Source organism: Stegastes partitus, unplaced genomic scaffold, assembly GCF_000690725.1.
Source record: "Stegastes partitus isolate 25-593 unplaced genomic scaffold, Stegastes_partitus-1.0.2 Scaffold1924, whole genome shotgun sequence".
NCBI classification, from domain to species: Eukaryota; Metazoa; Chordata; class Actinopteri; family Pomacentridae; genus Stegastes; species Stegastes partitus.
In genome coordinates, this window is record NW_007579655.1 from 85369 (window position 1) to 107677 (window position 22309).

General features: G+C 41.1%; 1 pseudogene; it reads right to left on the reverse strand.

Moving 5' to 3' along the window:
• Positions 1–19844, reverse strand: part of LOC103373201 (threonylcarbamoyladenosine tRNA methylthiotransferase pseudogene) — a 22749-nt pseudogene extending 2905 nt beyond the window's left edge.
• Positions 19845–22309: the final 2465 nt, after the last annotated feature.

The following is a 22309-nucleotide window of genomic DNA, read 5'->3' on the forward strand; positions in this document are numbered from 1 at the left end:
CAGACTTGTGGACACACAGATCGTTGCAGCTCACAGCACATCACGTCCATAATTCATAACTAGAGCATCATCTTTAGATTAAATCAGCCGGCGAGGTCACAAATCAAAGAGCCAGACTTGACAGCAGAGCGGTCAGCGATCCGACACATCAAAAGTCTATAATGAGAGAGTTCTGTTCAGTCCTAATGTGTCGGACCATTAAAAGACAGGTAATAGTGAAAAATGGGAAACAGCAGAGCAGGAGGGGAAAAGATAAACTGTCAGGAGGGAAAGAAGATGAAGAACCGAGCGCTGATTGTATTTGTTTAAACGAAAAAAATCTAGAGTTTATTTCGCTTCATCAATCAGCCAAATCACAATTTACTCATAAAATATCCATTTCATATAAGGAGGTGTATTATTATTCTTCATGGATCGTTGCTTCTGATCATTAAGCACATTTAGAGATACATCTAATAACGCCACTTGATACTAGGATCCATAGATATGTTAGTGATATTTTAAAAGAGCCGAGGGGGGGATTCCTCATTCCCTCCACTACCGTCTCGTCCTTGTACTCTCACCTCCCGTCTCTATCTGTCTGCTTCCTCTCTAGACCCCCAGCTTCATCTAGAAACTATAATAATATAATAATAAACTGAATTTTAAATGCAGTTCGTGTTTTGGTATTTTGTGGATGAAAGCATTCATAAAACCAGCCATTTGCTTATGCAAATGAGTGCATTTCAATTATGATGCTATTATCTCTGTGTAAGCAGTTAATGCAGTTTTGTAGTGATCCAATTATTGCAGAGTGCTGTCTATTAAATCAAGCTGATGTTGAGAAGGTGCACTGTGATGTAGTTGGGGAAGCTTGGAGAGATATGAGAAAATAAAGAGTTATCTGGCAGTGTTACAGGAGCACAGCCAAAGTGAGACAAAAAGGCGTTTACTGTGTTTGTGTTACAGTCGCACATCATTTGAATGTTGCTGCTATGTTCCCCACATAAACCTTCAGCCACAGTGAGAGTGTGCACCTAAAGCAATGATTATTTTGAGCTGAATTTAAAGAGTTTTGAGCATTTGGCACGCTGCTAATCGTCAAACATGCATACAGTCCCATACTGTGCCCCTTTTCAGAAATGTGCTTTTCATTTTTTTTTTTTTTTCCAAAGATGGCCCACTTTACCATGACTGTAGAATGGTTTTAGCCTGGTTCCAAACAGGCTGTTTCAGTGTCTGTGTCTTTAAATGCAACTGAGCTGCTGCTGTCCAATCCCCCTTCAGGAAGAAGACTCTCTCAGCATCTGTATAGACCGAGTGTGTGAGGTCAGAACTCTGCATTGTGTCTAACTTTCTCTTTGATTGATCATTTTACATGGAAATATTGCAGCTGGTAGTTCAGCAGTGCAAAGCAGCAGATTGGAAACTGGTCTTAAGTGACAGCCGGTTAACATGTAGTGTCAATGGACTGCGTTGTTGTCACTATTTCATACTCGCTCCATTGACAGAAACAAAAACATATGAACAACAACAGCTTTTCTGTGAATTCAGCTGTACTGAAATGCGGAATACGGGAGCACAGAGAGCTAACAGATGTAAACAGCAGCTGAAGTTGAAGTACAAGACATGAAAACACAGTAACCCACCAGGTTCTTGTTTACTGGTTAAGGAGTGGCAGACATAAACAATTTCATCTTCACAGCTTTTAGTTTGCACCTCCAAGTTTATGACAACCACAAAGCACAATGAAAAGTGCTTAGCACATGATGCTAAGAACTGACAGCAGCTGCGATGAGAAAAACATCAAAAATAAGCTGGCGTTTTTTTTCAGATATGGACAGTATTAATATAAATCAGTGGGTAACATTGAATATTGATCACAAGCCCTATTTCTTCATGGCCTCCACCCTCCCTCATTGATCATCATTCTGTTTGATTACACATTTATTTAGTTTTATCTTAACGGGCGAGAGCAGAGACCTGAGGTGCAATTTGAAACCGAGCCGATTGATTGCTAAATAAATAAATAATCCCACATGCAAGACGTGGTCCTTTTAATATGAGCATTAAATAAATTGGACGAGAGAAGCAACACTTGTCAACATCACTGGGCGGAGTGGAAATCAATGAGGACGACCTTGCGGTGGGTTCCGTACGTCTCCTCCTGCGTGACAGTTTGTAAAACGCCTTAGCACCGCTGAGGTAAATTATGCAGGGTGACATTAATCAATCGATCAGAATTTTCTAGAATAACCTTTAATTAAGTTCACTACTGGGGTAACTGTGAGAGGTTTAACTTTGATATTTACCATAGATGTACTGGCTCATTCTGTCTCCCTCTGCCTTATTCTTCTTTGATACAAAACAAGTCTTCCCACTGCTCCTTCATCTGCCATCTTCTTTTCGAGGCAGCAAGGAACGCTATGGTTGCCAATCAAAAAGTTGTTAAATAAGTAGGAAACTTGTACTGTTGTACAGTTGACCAATGAACTGAGAGTAAAGCAAATTGACAGACTTTGCAGAGCCCAAACCCTTAGATGGATGTATATTTGTATGTAACTGAATGCCAGTGGACGCCTACACGTGTTGCGTACACATGGCTGCGTGTTCAGCAGCTGCACAGCGTCTGTCCCCTGCCTCTCCATCCTCCACGTTACCGCAAACGCTACCTTTCCACCCACTCTCCTCCTCGCCGCATTGAATGGTTTCCTCTGTTACATCGCACAATGGGGGATGGATAGTATGACCGACAACGCCTAGGTGACACATCCATAAGTTACCTGCAGTGACTTCAGACAATAGGTGGAGGGGGAATCAGTAACAGAGGTCTGGCTGACACATCGGCTTGATTTTAGGATCATCGCTCGGTCTCCCTGATGGTACAAAGTGATACGATGTTTTGTTGTTAAAGATACTTGATAAAACAATAAGGGTTCTCTCTCGTAGAATGTGCTGTACGGTGGCAGGCCTGTCGCTTCACAATGCAGGTGCTGCTTGTCGCTGACCCTCTTGACTGTAAAACAGGTTTAACAAACGCACTTCAATCACCCAAACTAACACAAGTTCTATTCAGCAGAATTACAGCTGTTCAACATTGGCTCATTCTTTTAAGGATGACAAAAGTGTATCATGATTCACACCTTGTTGAAAACCTGAATGATTAAGAAAAGCAGCACGTAAACAGAAAATTTGCCTTTTTTTCCACCTTTTTAAAAAGAAGATGAATATTCAATGAAAACTGTGACAAAAGGCGGGGTGGACTGAGGGCAAAGGACTAATGAAAAAAGAAAGAAAAAAAAAAAAGTTGAGAACTAAAATCATTATCTTACTCTGTGCTCAAAGGGCCAAGTATAGTGCCTTCTTCTCTATGCTTCGATGTATCTGTTTCTCTGCAGGTGGCTTTTAACAATGGGACGCCAGCAGAGAGACTGAATAATACAGTCTAAAATCTATTACTAGTATGAAGGATAAGTGAAAATCCAAGTGCCAGTGGGTGCATGTCAGCACGGTGGGTGGGAGGGGGAGGAGAGCGGCGAAGAGGAGAGAAGTGAAAAGCTGAGAAGAAAACGAGCAGAGGAAGAAGAAGAGGAAGAAAGGCGACGCAGGGAAAAAGATGAGAGATGTGGCTTTCAGTGATAGTTCACCACCTGCTAGCTGGCGTGCTGAGACTGTGCATATGCCTGTGAGAAAGAGAGCTCGCGTTGGTGAGCGCGTGTACATGTGCAGACCTGTGGTGGATAATGTCGGTCTCTCTATTCGCAGCAGTGGAACAGAGCAAAACAATCCCCCCTGAAAAATCATCTAACACTACACCAGGGGTACAGAGCGGCTAGCACAGCGAGACACTGTTCCCTCAAGGTCTGAAACTCTCAAATGTCTCTAAAAGAAAAGTAAAAAAAAAACAAAAAAACCTCTTGCTCCAGTTCCACATATGCACCTTTAAAAAAAAAACAAAAAAAACATTTAAAATCTGCCTGGCCGTCTGGTGCAGCGAACATATTCACGCAGAAACACACACGGTGGCAAACACATGACGAGAGCCAGGAAGAACAATGCACAGTGGTCACATTTCTCACATGATCCTCACCAGCTGTCAGTGTCACTCTAATACACAGAGACCGTGGAAGTGCTGTTGGTGCGGATACTGTAACAGCCTCCTTAGTCACGGGTGACTCAACAAAGCCATAGTGACAATCAGAGTGTGCTGCAGTTGTATCTACCGCAAAAGAAAAGCCAAAGAGAGAACAGACCCATTAACAATAATTTGTCAAATAGGCCACTTGGTAGATGGATGGAGTTTACAACAAGGAGTAGAGAATAGAGACTGAGAAGGGGAATTTGAGTCAAGCTATTTTTCTGGCTTTCTCGCTGAAAATGTCCCCTCTCACCTCAGCTGTCAAACCCTTTGACACCACAGCGTCTCGGCATGCATGTACACATGTAGTCGCACAAAGCTACAAAGCATCTTAATCTAAACATACTGTCCAGTTCTGCTTGGACACAACTTGCTTTGTCTGTGCATTTCATATCTATTACTTAGCGTCCACTACTTACAAGGCTGGTAAACACTGAGCACCTTACATGAAAGATCTGCTGCCACAGATGTGTGCTTGCTTCTGTGAATGGTTGAAGGGGAGCGACCTTGTAAAGACCCATATGCATCATGGCAGACTCAAGTTTCCAATGACTCCTATAACTCTTAATGTATAACTCTATGTATACTCGATGTATATATGTATGTATAACTCTATGATGGAATGATTGAAACACATGCGTCTCTGCCACAAAAAACAATCGTGCATTTTGGTTCTTTCACAGATTTATAATAGGTCAAACATATACATAGAGCATTGCTAATTCTAGTTGTATCTTTGACTTCTCCTCTTGACAGAATTGGCACAGCTCAACTAAATTTGATGGTTTTCTGACACATGTTTCTTCATCATAGTCCACGGGTTGATAGGGTTTAAGTCAGGACTTTGGGGTCACCAATCTAAAACCTTCATTCTAGCTTGGTTGAACCATTTCTTTAACATTTTCGGTGTGTGTTTAGGGTCATTGTCTTGTTGAAAAACCCAATTGCACCCAAGATCCAACCTTCTGGCTGATGATTTTAGGTTTTCCTGTAGAATGTGGAGGTGATTCTCCTTCTTCATTATTCTATTCACTGTGGGTAAAGCACCAGCTCCACTGGCACTGAAACAGCCCCAGAGCATATAATACTGCCACCACCATGCTTGATGGTAGGTTTGGTGTTCTTGGGGTTAAAGGCCTTACGTTCTCTTCTCCAAATATATTTCTGGTCATTGTGGCCAAATTTCACAATTTTTGTTTCATCTGACCACAGACCTTTCCTCTGGAGGGTCTCTCCTTTGTCCATGTGATCAGCAGCAAACTCCAGCTGAGCTTTAAGGTGCTGCTTCTAAAGGAAGAACAGCCCATGTCGATGTGTTCCAGCAGCTTCATGTCACTGCAGACCTGCTTTTTGATGATTCTTGGCTGACTCCTGACCAATTGTCTCTCAGCAAGAGGTGATAGTTTTCTCAGTGACTGTGGCAGTGATGCAACTGTGCAAAACACGTGATCCTTACAAACAACACTTGTGTTTTATTAGATTAAATAAAAATCATGACCTGAATTATAAACAGATGGATACAAATTTACGTGTAGCTTATATGCAGTCTGTGCATCACAGAAAGTGTTAGATTGCAGCCAACAGCGCATCGACTTGTGTCTGCAGACCATGGAAAAAGAAATCAATATTTTTACTCTTATCTACAGTAAAACAATTAGAAAGTGAGAAATATCCACTGTGATAAAGTAATCTGCTTACACAACTATTTAATGATTTACTACTGTGGCATTTCATTCTATTTTTAAAGTTGCACCAGTTTTCAGCTATCGAGTAAGTAGTCAGAAGGTCTAAACTAAACCAGATATATAAATTTGAAACGTCCTTATCTCACGGAAAAAGGACACGGAAAGTCCGAACCAACCTTGATCAATCTACTGTCCATGATGGTGTGGTCAAAAAAGAAAAAAAGACTGAGATAGTGTTACCTACACTTATAGTACTCCACTATCACCATCATAGACTTGATGGATTCATCCAGTGTGCTGATGTAACGTATACACCTGACTAACGCAGACATAAACAAGTATCCTTTATACTCATTAACATGCACACGGAGGAGGTCTCCATGTTTCCACACAAACAGGTTTACAGTTTCAGTAACTAAATACAGAAGAACAGCACACGTGTGTGCACAGAGAGCTGCTGAGTGTGCATGTATGTGTCAAACACGACAGTCGCGCTTACAGACTGTAAGGGAGCTGCTTTCAGGCACACTGATCGAACATGAACATTACACTCGCAGACACGCTCATAAATTAAACATGAACACTTGATGGACAAAAAAAATAAGTGCAATATTTAACAGAGGTAAACAAATGCAGGTCCTTCCAGGGAAAATGCTTCTAAATATGTCAAAAACTAGAGTACAAGTCAAGAGCTGACGTTGAGATGCGTCTGCTACTTGAACATCGGTAAGCATTAGTTGTATCATGTGTTTCTATGCGCATCTTAAAGTATAAAGTAAGAAAAAGTTAATGGAAAAGGGCCAATAAAAAAGTGCAAAAGCAGCAAAAGGAGCTGCCTTAGCTGCTCTTGCTTGTAAAACATCCAGTGTGTCCATGTTGAATTTAGTTAAATACACACAGCAACTTTATCACCTTGAGAGGTTTGATGGAAATCGAATTTCTTTTGGAGTTTCACTACTGACTTTAATGATGACGCTTCTTTTTAAAAGATTTATTTACTTCTTATACAATAACAAGCAGACTTCTCTGTTTTCCTCTCGTATGTGGCCAAAGTTTTTGTTTGTTTCTTCTCATTCTTTTTCAAGGTTTTTTAGTTGTTGGCAAAGAACTAGTTTTGCTTAAAGCTTCTTTGTCCAAAGCAGTTGATGGAAGTGGTTAGAAAACTGTACGGCTGCTGATGGGGAATTCTAACCTGAACTGCTGTTATTTGGAGATTTCAGGGGCTGGTAACTCTAATGAATTTAGCAGAGGTTGGTCTTCTTTTCCTGGTCCCCATGAGAGCCAATTTTAACATAGCTTGTATTCCAACAATACCTCGGGACAACACAGTTAAAGTCTAAAATATGTTACGCGAGGCACAAAATTCCACCAGTTTGTTAAAATGTCAAGCTGTCAACAAGGCAAACAGTGTTGAGGGAATTTTGGTTTGTTTTGTGATTGTTTTCTTACCACATAAAATAATTTGTGTGATTGCGTTTCAATGTGTTGAGTGTTGTTCTACAGTGTTAAAAATATTATACATACATCCCTAATGATACATCTGTAGTGATTTCACTGTAATCTGAAATATTTCTATATAGACTCTCAGAGAGTACATTTATCTGCAAACTAATCACTTTTTTATGTTTAATGTTTTTGGATCAAAAACTACTAACCAGTTTGCAGAAGTAATTTCTGACACAGATATGCCCAAAACTGCACCAGTAATACTGATGAGACAGCCTGCTGAGATTAAAGGGATGGTAAAAGTTGAGATAAAATACAAAGCCACGGGTGACTGTTTTGCTGATTTTTTTATTTTTTATTTTCCAGAGGAGTTTGTTTACAAGGGCCACTCTGGGGAATGATGGCTATTTTTTTCTAATACCATGGAAGAAAAATCCCCGAAAAATAAAGTCCTTAAAAAAATGTTACTCAATGACTAAACACATCTTCAGAGCTTTTTTTATTTATTTATTATTTTTTGGGCTGAGTGCTTTGTTATTTACATCTTCCATCTGTGGTTAAAAAAACAAAGCTGTGTGCAAGGGGCATTTAAAGCCCTCTGACATTCTAAATGAACAAAACAGAACGAGGTTCCGTAATGCCATTTGACATATTAGGTAGAAACACTGAAAATAGCGCTGACTGATGTTTTGATGGGTTAACATTTACTCCTTTGTTCGTCTGACTTTGGTTCTTAAGTGCAGGCCGTGTAATACAATTTGACATGCTAAACGAGATGCTTAAAATAGCTGCGCTCGCTGTTTTGAAGGCAAAACAAATTATTCACTATGAGAGTAAACAAAGTCGCGCAAAGGCCAAGCAGAACCTTTTGACATTTTAAATAAAAAAGTTTAAAAATAGATTTGAGAGGATTAACTGTATCCCGACCAGAACAACAACAAAAAAAAAGACAGCCTAATCTTTGATTTCTGTTCTCCTCCTGACAATACAGATGACGCGTGAGCATAACGCAACATCAAAGCAACAATCCAGAACAGTTGCATGTCAGCACAGAGCAGTAAATAAACAGATCAGAGGAACGCAGATTTTTGTTCGGGCTTCATTCCTGTGTGTCAGGCAGGCTTGTGTTTTGTCTGTGCGATGATTGTGTGTCTATGGAAGTGTCTCAAACAGCCCGCGGCCACCCGGAGTCTGCCAGGCTCACCGGGGGGGACGGGGGGGGGGGAGACCGCATCAGCGTATATGTGCATAGAAATGCGAATAAACAAGGATCAGCGAATGTGTATAAGCTTTGTTTTACCAGTGAACCAGGGGTGTATGTTATTGTGTGCCCGCATTTATGTACTGTCAGCATTATGATGCAAAGTACAAGCAATCCCACCCAACCACCCACCCACTCAGCACTGGAAAAATTATAAACTGACCAGATTCCCAACAGCGTGCGCTTTAATATTACCTCCTTTGCCACCCCCCCAATTTCCTCCTAAAAAGTAAAATACTCACACAGAATGGCTAATATCAGACAGAATTGAGAAGCAAAAAGGTAAAGAAAGAAAGAAATAATAGGAAAATTTGACAGTGCAGTCGAGATTCATCCGTTCGCCTCCATTTTTATACTTTGTGTGGTTATGGACGGACATTGTTCACCACCCGTATTCTTCCCTCCCTACGTCTCCAGCTCTCTCCCTTTCCTATTCTGTCTTCCATACAAACTGTCAATTTGCTCTCTTGTGGAAGGAGCAGAGAGGTTTTCTTCTCCCTCTCCTTTTCTCTTGGTATTCTTGAGGAAATATGCTGTGAAAAGAGCTGATTATTAGATGGCACTCCAAGCTGCTGCTCTGTCTCCTGATCTCTCTCTCCGTCTACTTCACTCACTCTCTCTTTCATTCCATTTTTTTTTCCCCTTGGCCTCCCCCCCCAACCCCCCCTTCTCTTCTATCATTTAATTTCATCTGAGGATGAAGACTGGTGAAGATGCTTTCTCTTTTTCTTTCCCTCACCATGCCGTTGAGTGCTTTCTCTGCTATTGTGTCCGACCAAAAGACTCATTACTGTCCTTCGCCTTCTGCTGAAAGTGCTGTTTTTGTGAATGACAGGCTGAGAGACATGGAGAAAGTAAGAGAGGGAAAGAGAGAAAAGATGAGGAAGATGTTGTCTTGGTCAATAAAAGCAAAGTTCTCTCTCTTGAAAACCGTTTCTTTCTTACCTGGAATAAAATGACATAATCATCAAGGCCTTTCAGTGGTTACAGGGTGACCACACATTAAAACCAAATTCTTCTTAGTTCATCTGACCTGGATGTTTTTGGGGTTCAGAAGGGCCTGATCAGTCATGGACTCTTTATACAAAATTGATGTTAGCCTTCAGGTGTGACAAAGAAGTCAATGAGCACGTACCTTAAACCTGCATTCTTTTCTAATGGCCGGCAGGGACGAATCTGATCGTATAGGCGTGAACAATAAAATGCTTCTCTCTCAATCTGTTATCTCAGCGAACATATTTCAAATGAGTGAATGGTCTCAATTGTGAGTTTCAAGGCTTTTCCAACACAACAAGGTGTTTATTTAGTAAACTAAGGTCCCATTTCAAGCCTCGTGACTGCGCCTGGAATGGTCGCATATGTGCCTGGAATTTCGAGGTTGCGACTATATTTGAAATTACGGTTGCATGGTGCGCCAATAGAAAAATGAGCAAATATGAAGGCCTGCGCCTAAATAATGGCTGCAGGAAAAAAAATAAACAAGCTCCACGCCTGCTGGCTAGCGTGCGAACCTACAGGCTGTAATGCAGCCTGCCAGACAACTGATCGAGATTCGTGAATCAACTTGCTAAACGATCATCTGACCGTCGATCAACTGGTGACCTGTCCAGGGTGTCCCCTGCCTTCACCCTGAGTCAGCTGGGATAGACTCCAGCCCCCCACAGCCCTAGTGAGGATTAACCGCTGTATAGATAATGGATGGTCCCATTTAGAGTAAAACGGACAATGAGGCAGGGTATGTTGCCACCGTCCTCGAGTTCTCAGCAAGATCCACCTCTAGCTCATTACATTTGGTTTTAAGAGACCAAGATGGCGACGGTCAAATTCCCATTGGAGGCAATATGGTGGTTAAGTTTATCTACTATATATCTATATATATAAAATGTTTTTAATCTACACAGAAAATACATTCTTGTGAATTTAATTGAATCATGTGTAAACTTGGTCAATCAGAAGTTACCAAAGAGTGAAGCATCTTTTCTAAAACAGCAGAATACTGACTTCAAGTGTCTCTCTGTATGTTGATTTAAAGTTGCACCAGTAGATTTCAAGGGAGAAGTCTGTTGACTGCTTTTTTTGGTCATGATAATTATTCCAGCATATAAAAAACACCATATGGACATGTTAATAAGGTGAAGAAAGACACTACCAGAGAGGCTGTTTAAAAATTGTGGCACAAAAACTTGACTTTAGACAATAAATCCAAAACTCACAGCAGATATCTGATTGAATACACCAAGAATCACCGGTTGTATTTTTCCTCTTCTGCTTCATAAATTTTGATTTACGGACATAACCTCTACCAGCTCCAGCACTATATTCTTGGTGTGCTCATGCACAAAGCGGAGCGTGCCATTAGATTGCTATCAATCTATCCTTCGCTACTCATTCATCCATTTGTAATTGCTACACCTATGCACATTTTCACACTTTCATGCGTCTTTTCTTTTGCCTATCCATCAGTAGTGTGCATCTAAGCAATCATGTCTCACATCCGTGCATTCAGGTCTGTCGGCCTACTCTCAGGTCTATCCACAGAGGCTTTCATATTCCACTCCTCTGTACATCCATCCATCCATCTGGCCATATTGTGTCATTCCCACACACATCAGCATGGATGCTGGCTGGTGTGCAATCATCCCTCTTAGTCTCCATTTCTGGCATGACAGATCTCTCACTTTGTTCCTTTTTTGACAAATGGACATTACAGACCTCAGTCAGTTCTTCTGACTATCCAATCACCCACTTATCCACCGCTTTTTCTTTTTCTCGCTACTCTCTTACATTGCTCCTCTGCATCTTCGATGAAAAGATAAAAGCTCAGGCTGTGTCTTCCTTCCACCTACCCGGCTATCATGTACCTCATCACACAATATCTCTCCTCCTGCTCCTTTATTCTTCTGTTTTTTCTCTACCTCCCGGCCAAAAGCCTGTAATTATGGACCGTTGCTGCAAGACATGGAGTATCTGCCTTTCCATTATCGCTCATTCATCTCACATGGTCTTCAGATATATACAGGAACAGTCACCCATGTGTCTATGCATACGTGTATGTGTAAGGTTGTACTGAATGCATGTGTCCCTGTGGATATGTTCAATTAGGGTGATATCGCCTAAAATCAATATCAAGATTAACTGTCACATTTATCGTAGCAATGGTTCATTCAAAACGTAAGTTTTAAAATGCATTTGGCAACAAAATCTGTCTACTAAGAAGAAACTTTGAATTATTTGCACTGTGAATTAATGGATTTGGACCTCAAGTAACATTCAACATACAATAGTAAGAACTTTGCTTCTCGTCTGCACCTGTGGCAACTTCTGTTCTCCAAAACTGAGCCACTTAAATTGGTTAAAAAGTTAGCTTCTGTCAGGGAGTATGCTAACTGCATGTGAACATAATGAAAGCAAGCACAAGGGAACTAATATAAAGTGAACAGAAAAAGAAAAATAATGCTGATAAATCAATTATTCATTTAACTACAATAACATCATGACTGTAGATGCTCACACAGCTGTCAAGGACATCGCATGTACATGATACCGCTTTGTTTCCAAGCCATTAGGTCAGTTATCGCACTGTGCTCACAAGTGCCACTCAGAGTCATAAAGAGCCGACCATAAGAACCAGGGATTACAGTTCATCAGCAGCATCACTAGAGATAACTTAATATAACCCCGTGTTAATTGCCAATATGCTGTGGACAGCAGACTCAAGCATTAATGAATTTTTGCAAAGCCCACGACTGAATTAAAACATACGCTGATCTGGCATCAATGGTGGCCGATGTGGTCACAAGATCATATCACTGAGTTTTTGGGGTAGAATCGCATGATCCGAAGCACAATTCCCCCCCAAAGATCTAATGAAGCTCATGTGATCAGATGAAAAAGCCTGTAATTTTACCTCTAGGCTAAATGTCCAACACACAAATCTCTGCATCCTATTTTTTTTCTGACTTTGCTCTGATGAGACGTAGTGACTCCCTTTCTGATGTTTTGGTGCTTCTTTTAGGATTTTGGTCCATTCGCTGCTATTATTCATCCTCATTGCTGTGTTCTGATTACAAAAAGTTACACCTTCATGATGCAAAGTGTTTCTAATGAGGATGGATGTCTGTTCTGCAAACAGACTCCAGCTCTGCCGTCTTGAATTGCAGTTGGCAAATGCAGTAGCTGACTTCATGGTGTATGTGTTCTGCTCTATTGCCTAAGTGAGCCTGGCGTACTGGCACATGAACCAGTTCTTCATGTGTTGCAAGTTCTCATTGGACTGGCCCTAAAGTGTACAGCGAATCTCCTGGAGAGCAGAGCGAAGATGATTGTTGAGTTGAGACAGTGGAGTCTGAGTCTGTCCGTGGAGTCAGAGACTCACTGGAGAGTAGCCATTTATAATAGTATATTGTGATACATTCATCCATCCATTCATTCATTTTCTTCCATTTACCCAGAGTTCTGCTGCAATGGCAGCAGGCTAAGCAGGGTGCTACAGGCATACCTCTCCCCTGAAAACATTTTCCAGTTTCTCCTGGGGTATCCCAAGGCCAGATGAGATATGTCATTCCTCCAATAGGTTCAGGTTCTACACTGGTGTCTCCTTCCAAGTTGCCTTGAAAACCTCCAAAGTAAGGGTTGCATCCTAATCAGATGCCTGAACCACCTCAGCTGTCTCCTTTTGACATGAAGGAGCAGAGACTCTAAGCCCTTGCCGGATGTTCAAGCTCCTATCTTATCTCAAAGGCTCAGTCAGCCACCCTTCAAACACCCCGACGAAGCAGGAACAAACAAGGAGCTGCAGCACGCCGTCTGCAGCCAGGCTCAGGAGGTGAACTCACCGACAAGCGTCTGGTGGCTGAGCTTTGACCCATGGGGCTTGGCCGGGCTTAGCAACATGAAGCTGCCACCTAGCGGGTCAGCTACCTGCAGGCATCGGTGGTGGTGCGAACCGGATCGCAGGTAAAGGTGTTCTGACTTCTGACATCTAGTTTTATCGACACTGTGACACAGTTTAACTTCATGGAAAAATTGCTGCTCCTGTGATTTGGGTATTGTATTTGGCAAACTTGCGATTTTGATAATATTTCAATAACACTGAATAACAGCCAGGACTGTTACAACAGTAATCTGGCCGGCCTGCTGGCAGGGAGATATGAGAAAGAACAAGCTGGGGCAAGCCAGTCAGCAGCAAGTGAACCTTCAAAATAAAATGCTTACACATAGCACCCTCAAGTTAACTACACCATCTGCACGATTCCACTGAAAAGCAGATCATATACTGGATTAAGAGCTTACATGAGCCAGCCTTAATCTACCAAAAAAAAAAAAAGATAACAAACTAATCAAATCTCGAAAGTACCATATGTGTCCATGCACGGTATACACTTTTTTTCCAGCTTTCATTCTAAAGAAGTAGCAAAGATTCACTCTTTTCTCCCTGTCTGTTCATCCCTGCCTCTCCACAGAAACACTCTTGTAGTTCAAGGTGGAGATAATGACCTTACCTCCATTTTCAAGGAAACAAAAAATCACATTTTGACCTGGAAATAGCTGGCAACAGGAAATACATGGACAAAGTACATGTCAGTGTGTGAAAAAAGAAGCGTGTACAACAGTGTGAGAAGAGTGACGTGTGTGTGCGTGAATGTATGTGCAAGAGAGTCCATGTGTTTCATCAATCCCTGCAAAAATAAGAGCTGTAATATTGTGTAAGAAAGTCTGTTGAAAGAGTGTGAGTGTGGGAGGAAAGTAAGCAGCAGAAAGCAGGAGTGTGTGATGGACGAACCGCAGACTTTATGAGGCAACTAGTTTTACAAGGTCTAGTCCCCACTGCTGAACTTTTCATTGCTGAGTGACGTGTCGCTTGGTTTGCTGTGAAACCTTTCTCATTCTTTCTTTTTTTTTTTTATCTCATTCTCTGCTATCCATTTCTCTCTCTGCTTGCTTTCCTCTTCATCCGAGCTCCCCAACCAGCTCTCTCATGTCTCTGTCTGTTCCCTTCTGCCCCTCCCTCCCTGTCTGGCAGTAAAGGCTGATGGAGTGTGAAATTAGAAAGTGTATCATATTCTGCTCTGTGGCTCCATGTCCTGAGCTATAAGCTACAGCTAGTCAGAGTGAAAAATAACATGCAGTGAAACAGATACATTAACATGGTTTTGTGTGTAGCTCCGTGTGTGTATGTGTGGTGAAAAGGCAGACAGAGGACAGTTTAGCTAGCCACAGCTTATCTAAAATTACTTATCTCACGGATGATACACTGGGCCTTCTTCACAAACTACAGAAGCGAGCGCGGATTCAAAATACGGACACACAAACACACACCTTTTTCATTTGCTGAGCGCACAAAATTTGAAGACCCTGTTGTAAACGCAACTTTCACAGTTTTGCCGAGGAAAGAACACACAGCGAGAGCTTTAAAGATGTAGGATAGGTTCTCTCGTTACCTTCTATCCCGCAGGGAAAACACGTTGTTTAGATGTGTAATATTAACAGAGATGCAGACTTGTCGGCAATAGCACGGCAGAATGTAGATTACATTCAAACAAGTTACACTTACTCTAGTGCAGTAAGTGCACATTTCATACTCTTGTTGTTAGTATCTGTTTTAATATGTGCAGGAAGAAGTGCTTAATGTTCCAAGGAGAGCATATTGTGACCTGGGAGAACAGAGGAGGCTTAACACAAAGATGCCACATTTGTTGCATAGTAATATTCCTGCAGCAATTAAAGTCCAATTCTTTTCCGTCTTTGTCAGTAACAACTACGAAATGAAACCAAATGTCACAGTGCCTTTGCTTTGCATTGGCATTGTAAGAACCTGCTTTAATCTGCTTTTCAGCTTCATTTGTTGACCCAATCCTTTTGGTCAGAACTAAATCCAAGGACTCGTAGTTAATTTCTGCGCTCCAAGCCGCAGCAAACTTTAAAACCGCTCACTCAAAACATGACCAACAAAGGTACCCTGTGGTATCTGGCACAAAGAAGTTAGCAGCAGATCATTAAATTATATTGTAAGTTGTGAGTTGGAGCCTGTGGAATTTGGATTGCCTCACCGCAAAACTTGCTGTTTCTGAGACACTCAGACCCAGTTGTCTGGCCTGAACTATTTGATTCTAGTCATAGTTGCTCAGGTGTTCCTACTTGCTGATTGGCTTTAGCATCCAACCCATTGAATATGTGAAGCAACGTTGCCAATATATCCCAAACCTTTACTCTCATTGGTAACCAGACAATCATAATGTCTTGTCTTATTGGTGTGCATGCCTCTGTTTAAATTTAACCATCATAAATAGAAACTCTCTGATTTTTGTTTTACGTCAGGTTGATTGACAGCCTTGTGGGAAGTACTTGATAAAATACAACTCTGTGCAGGTGTGCATGTTTTTGTGTGTGTGTGTTTACCTGCGTCAAACCAGACACCTCTCCTTTCTGAAGCGGTGCAGTGATGGAGGGGGTGAACGGCTTGCTGTCTTCCACTGGTTGGCCTTTCAAGAAGTGCTTTCCTGCTTCGTAGATGTCCACCTCAACCATCTTCCCTTTGAATTCGACCTTCTTAGGTACAAGCACCTGCAAATCAAGACACATCATGGGGAAAAAAAACAGTCAAAGAAGCACAATTAACCGAGAAATACTCCATATTTATGTTTTTGGATCGGTCACATTCCCAAAACTTTTAAGTAGAACACATGGAGATAGTGTTTAGTAATGAACTACAAGCACAACAAATCATGCATTCATATATAACCATTCCTTCAGCCAAATAACATACCATCTGCATGTTTCTTTACATCTGTTTATTACATTTTCAATTAACCACTGCTCAGAGCTGGTTTCCCCCAATGCTGCCCACATTGTTATTTAGATAGCCCTTCACTGCTTGGAGAAAAAACAGGGGTCCGAGTGCTTTCTGTTCCATCTGCGAGACAAACCAGAGCTAGTTGCTGGTTTGTCTTATTATTTCACCATGGCAACTATAAATCTTGGCTGATCACAGCAGGAAGGAAGGCAAAACAAAGAGTTATAATTACGACTTCGTGTGAAATGGAATTTGTCCTTAATGACTTACCTCTGTAAATACCGAATGTGTGAAAAAGTCTTCGTCTTTCAAAACAAATTTCAAACTAGCTACAGAGCTGACAGGCTGACGCCGCCGTAGGATAAGACTGCTGATTTATTCCTCTTCTTTTGCTCTCGTGTTCAGATCCAATCTCTGTGGTAAACACTTACTGGATGATTTGTATTGTGTAATTATTGGTGGGATTTAAACTGCAGTTATAAGAGCTCGTGAAAATTATAATCACGACTAAAGTGGGAGTTTTCTTTGTAAACATGCCGTGATTTATTCTACTTCCGAATCCAGCTATGGCAAATGATCTGACACTACCTGACTATTTTCTTTGGAAACACTTATTTATTATTATACAAGTGTAAAGATCATACGTAATTGCTACATAATGATGATAGTTTACCGATCCTATTTTTTTTTCTTGCTTCTTTTCAAGCCTTGGACAAATTCGGGTTGACTTCGACGGGGTGGTTTCGTGCTGACTCAGACCGTCTGGTGGTCTGTCTAACCATTACGCCACTCTGCAGGATTAAGTCACTGACTGGGCAGAGAATAGCTCATGAACCCGGTGGAGAGATTGTTACCGCTGTGATGGCAGGAGCGCGCCTGCCTCAGTATTAATCTGTCAGTCTTTATCCAGCTGGTGGAATATGATAGGAGACGGAGCCCGGGCCAAACAGACATGCAGCCGGCACCACACCTGCCCAATCAACACACCTGCTGCTCGACACTCTGACCACTGCGAGGGAGTGTGTGTGTGCATGTGAGTAGCCGGCAACCAGACTGTGAGCAGAGAGGTAAAAACAGCAGGGCGGAAGGGGGGGAGGCAGCACTGTGTAGGTGAGGGTCATTTGAGGCCCATTACATGGTGATTAAATGATGAAAGAGCTTGTCCGATTTCATTGGAAACCCCCTCTGCTGCTTCCTCCCTCAACCACTAACTGATACACACACACACACACACACACAGACACACACACACGGGCGGGTTGGGCACCTATTATAACCGTCAGGATTGATATCCATCTGATGGTGTAAAAGGGAAAACTAGGCCACTTGTTCACACTCACACCTCTCTCTCTATCTTATTCCCCACTTCCCACAACCCACGCAACCTCCCCTCTGCACCTCCTTTTCTTTGCTCCCACAACTCTTCCCTACAGTCGTATTCTTAACTCCTAATGTTGTGTCATGGTTGCTTTTATCCAGAACGATGAGGGTTGATCTTTAAAATTTAAATGCATGTATTAATAATAAATTGCATCAAAAATAAATATTAGATCTTGGATGAAAGTGAGGAAGATACAACCCATGTGTACACAACTACATGTGTCCAGTGGATTTAGGCGTCTTTCCTTAAGTAGACACATTCAGGGACATATTGGCATGTAGTTGTTTTTTTTCTTTTTTTCTCCCAAGTCAAACTGTGATTTAAGAGAACATGCCAAATACTTAATGTCCAAAAAAAAAAAAAAAAGGAGAAAAAAAAAATGGGGCAGGAAAAAACATCAAACGCGTCTCCTCTTGAGTACAGTCGCGCATGACACACATGCCTGGATACGCAGAAGTGCACACATGCGTGAAGGAGTTGTGCACTCCTGCAACACACACATGAACCGAGTAACACTTGTAACTTAAGTTTATAGCCTGCAGAAGGAGGTGCAAAGGAGGAGGAGAGGAGGGGAGGAGAGGAAAGTGGAAGGGAGGAAAAATTATTACCATCCCCTGCCCTCCCTGCTAATAAAAAGCATAACTTCAAACATGTTTCTGATGATGGTTAAAGCAGGAGGAAATTGATTTATTTGAAGATGTTTTAAAGTGAATTTTTCACAGGTTGAGAGAGGGTCTTTGAAGCCATGCGAGTGTGTGTGTGTGTGAGCAGCTGTGTGTGTGTTGGTAGGATGGAATGTTCATGTCTTTAGGGCTGACCTTAATGTTAGTACAGTAAAAAAAAAAAAAAAAAAAAGGAGCAAAAACTACTGCTGCTATCAGCCGCCAAATGCTCTCATGACCACCGCAGGGTGTGTGTGTGTGTGTGTGTTTGTGAGTATGTTTGATATTATAGCTAACCTACTTTAGTCGATACAAGCTTAAGCTTCTGACACCTGCTGTGAGTACTTCTGTGACATGCAAAGCAAACCTTCTGATCAGATTTACTAAGTGTGAAAATGAGGAAGAGTTGGATTAGCTTCACATACGAAATCATCAAATGCAGATTCATTTACAGCTTTTTTCCACTGTGTGTTTTTCCCGATGCTGTAGGTCAGCTGAACTGTTTTGCTGTGCCTCCAAAGCAACAGCATCAACACTCTCTCAACATACATTCACTCTCTGAGTCGCCCCTTTAGCCAGAATTAAATGTTCTACTTCTTATTATCTCTTAGTAAACGCAACATTACTGTTACTGGTTCATACAAAAAAATCAACTCTCTGTTTGATTTCTGATTGAGAATTCCCCTACCTTTGACTTTAAGGTTTTATTTTGGTCACTACCTAAACAGCCGGCTCTATCCAGATACATTATTTGACATAATAATACTTGCAGCTTTTTAAAATTTTAATATTAGCCTGTATAGTAAGGAACAAAAAAATGAAATTGCTATGTTTTTACATGTATCTCATCATAAAAGGCTGGCAATAGAGAGATCTTTTCATAATTGTGTAGAGAAGGTTGTCTGAAATCTGGCAATATCACAACCATGATGGTGGGACACTGTATAACTCATAAATTGGGGAAAAATCCAATATTACTTTGCAGAAGTTTGATCTCTCTTCATAACATTATTACTTTGGTATGTTCAAATATGTGGCCCAACAAGCATAATTACAAAGCTCTGGTTCTGCTCTTTCTGGTGATCTGATATTAACATATTACGTTGATATCTGTGCACTGATTGCATTGCATAGATATTAACATATCTTGATATTAACATATCTATGCAATAAGGAGTTCATGACTAATTCAAGCAAGAGTAATGTGTGTGGAGATGGACACAGAGCAGCTTGTAAGTATGATTTAATCTGATGTAAATTCAAAATCACTGTTGGAAAGTCCAGTGGCTTTATTTGATATGTGCAAAACCTCACTGCAATGAGGAACAAATAAACCGAGAAGGTGGTTTGTGAATGTGGACGCAAACTGCATCTGTGTGGCTCTAAGGATTATTATTTCTGTGTCAACCGTCCTACCTGTTCGTAGAACTTGTTGTGAGCTACGTAGTATTGGCCATCAAATGACTCCTCTGTCACCAGCACATGTTGTCTTTCTCCTACCTGCACAGAGAAAGAGAGAGAAAAGTGATGAAACTGCATCTGCTCAAACAATAAACATCAAACACATATAAGTTCATGGAAGCATCAGTCTCTCCCATCATCCTTTTCATCGCAGCCGAGACGAAAATGTGTTTTCATTTGTCCATCTGTCTCACTTTGCCATCTCTTTTAGAAGCATTCTGATTATGGCAGTAAAAAGTGACATAGGAAGTCATTTGTATTTTTGAGGCATTTGCAGATTGTAAATGTTGCCATGACAAAGGAAAAAACAAATGTAATTATTTAGACCCAAAATCCCACTGTTATAGGGATTATTTGCCTCAGCACAGCCACTGGTTTCACAGCACACTGAAAAATATACACTGATTTTATCTGCAAGGCAAACATCTACTGATGTACAATGTCCAGTAGTTAATAATAAACTGCGGTACATATGTAAGCATTCTATATGGGTCCACAGCTTTTGTCGTACAGGTCGCGTTTAAGAGCCGTGTATCTTCTTCCGTTTTAATTCAATGCAAGAAAGCTGCCATGATCGCGCTTCTATTCAGCAAGACCCCAAATTCAAGCAATAAAAGCTTTTCTCTTTTATGTTGTTTTCAAGTTTTATGTTACTGGAGTTCACCTTCTAATTACAGTCTCAAGGTTTCCGAGCCACTTCAGTTTTAGCACTTCGCTGAGAGGATGGTGAGCACTATTCAGCTCAGGTCCTTACTAAAAAGGAAACTGAATAAAAAAATAAAAAAATAAAAAAAGTCCATACAGGATACAATTCAAATGTGAACAGACAGTCTACAAACAGTCTATTCAGGAAATCAGAAAATCAAATGCTACAAGGACTCCAAATCCAGCGATTTATTATTGGACAAAATGACAGAAAGCACATACTTTTCGTTGAAGAATGTTGTTGACTCAAAGAAGGCGAAATAAGAGCAGAAAGTTTTATTGAAAACACTGCAGGCATGAATAAAACCACCTCGGGGTTGACTTCGACAGACAGGGAGCATCTTTTCACACTCGCTCCCTGAGGATGACAATCAATCCATGGCTACAATCCATTTCCAACAAATATTTGACTGTTGCCTCCACACTTATTCTATTTGACGTCGTTCTGAATGAAAACAGTCGATACTTTGTTAGTCCGACCTAATGCGTCTCCTGGAGTGGCTCTGAGTGACGGACACTTCCTCTGGGGGCATTCACACCTGTACATTAGGTATTTATAACCTGATTGCTGTGCACGCGGCATCCTAACGACCACAGAAAGTTTAGATCCAAGCCGGCAGTTTAGCAAACAGCGCTGCACAGTAGGACCACCTGGGCTTTAAACCTCAGTACACATGTTTGAAAATGTTGGGAACATGGTGTCCTGTGTGCTCGGCGGGCAGCATTTGCATTTTAACTCTGTCAGTGATGAGCCCTGTACTCTAAAACTGTGCTGACTGATCATTTCCTTAGCAATATGTCAAAGCCTTAGAAGTCATGGCTCTGACATATTGCCAAAGGTGTTTCCATTTTTTGCAGACACCCATATTCCGTGCTCTTTTCTTCCCTCTTTCCTGTGCTTATCCTTTTGCTTCCATCCCTCTCTACTATCTCTGGGCGTTCTCTTTGTTGTTCATACCTCTCTTCCTTCCACTATAACTCCCTCTCATCCTATTCTCCCACCTGCACAGGCACACTGACAGACTTAAAAAGAGATCAAATAAATCACTTATTTAATTTTCAGAAAAGGTGGGTGGAAAACATATCCTTTGAACATTATTACTGGATGACAAGCATTTGATTTGGACCCTTTGTTTTTTTTTTTTTTCTCCTTTGGATTGAAGACAGATGTCTCTGCTGAGAGCCTAAAATTCTGAGCACATGAAAAAGATTATTTTCACAGCGCTTTAAATGTATTTATGGGGAAAAATGTTTTTCTTTTAAAAGGCTTAACATATATATTAATACAGAAAACGTGTCCATTTTTGTTCTTTTTGCTAACCACAGCCACTGACCATAATTTGTCTCACCTACTGTACATGCAGTGATTAATACATACATTTGATTTGTTCTAATTTCCCCCTTGACAGATGCATCACTTCAGAAAATAACAAACATGTCTTCACAGAAAACCTTCAGTTTTAGTCATTTTGCTCTGTGCCAACAAACACACTACGTTACCAAACTCTTTTTCATCTCATCTGCAGTTATAAAACTATGAGCAGAGCTGTACTGAAGCAGCTACATGAGAATTTGTGTGGATCTGCCTGCCTTAATAACATCTAATCCCTGTCTAAACAACCAGCAGTGAGCAATGATCTGGGATTAAGGTATATCTTAATATGTTGATTGAATGGTGAATCAGCGGCCGATTGTACATAAAGACACCAGCGTGACACATGCGAGATAAAGACAAACTCAGTATATCAAAAGCTGCACACCTGAGTCACACCACCGGCAGTATGTGTGTCTGTGAATGT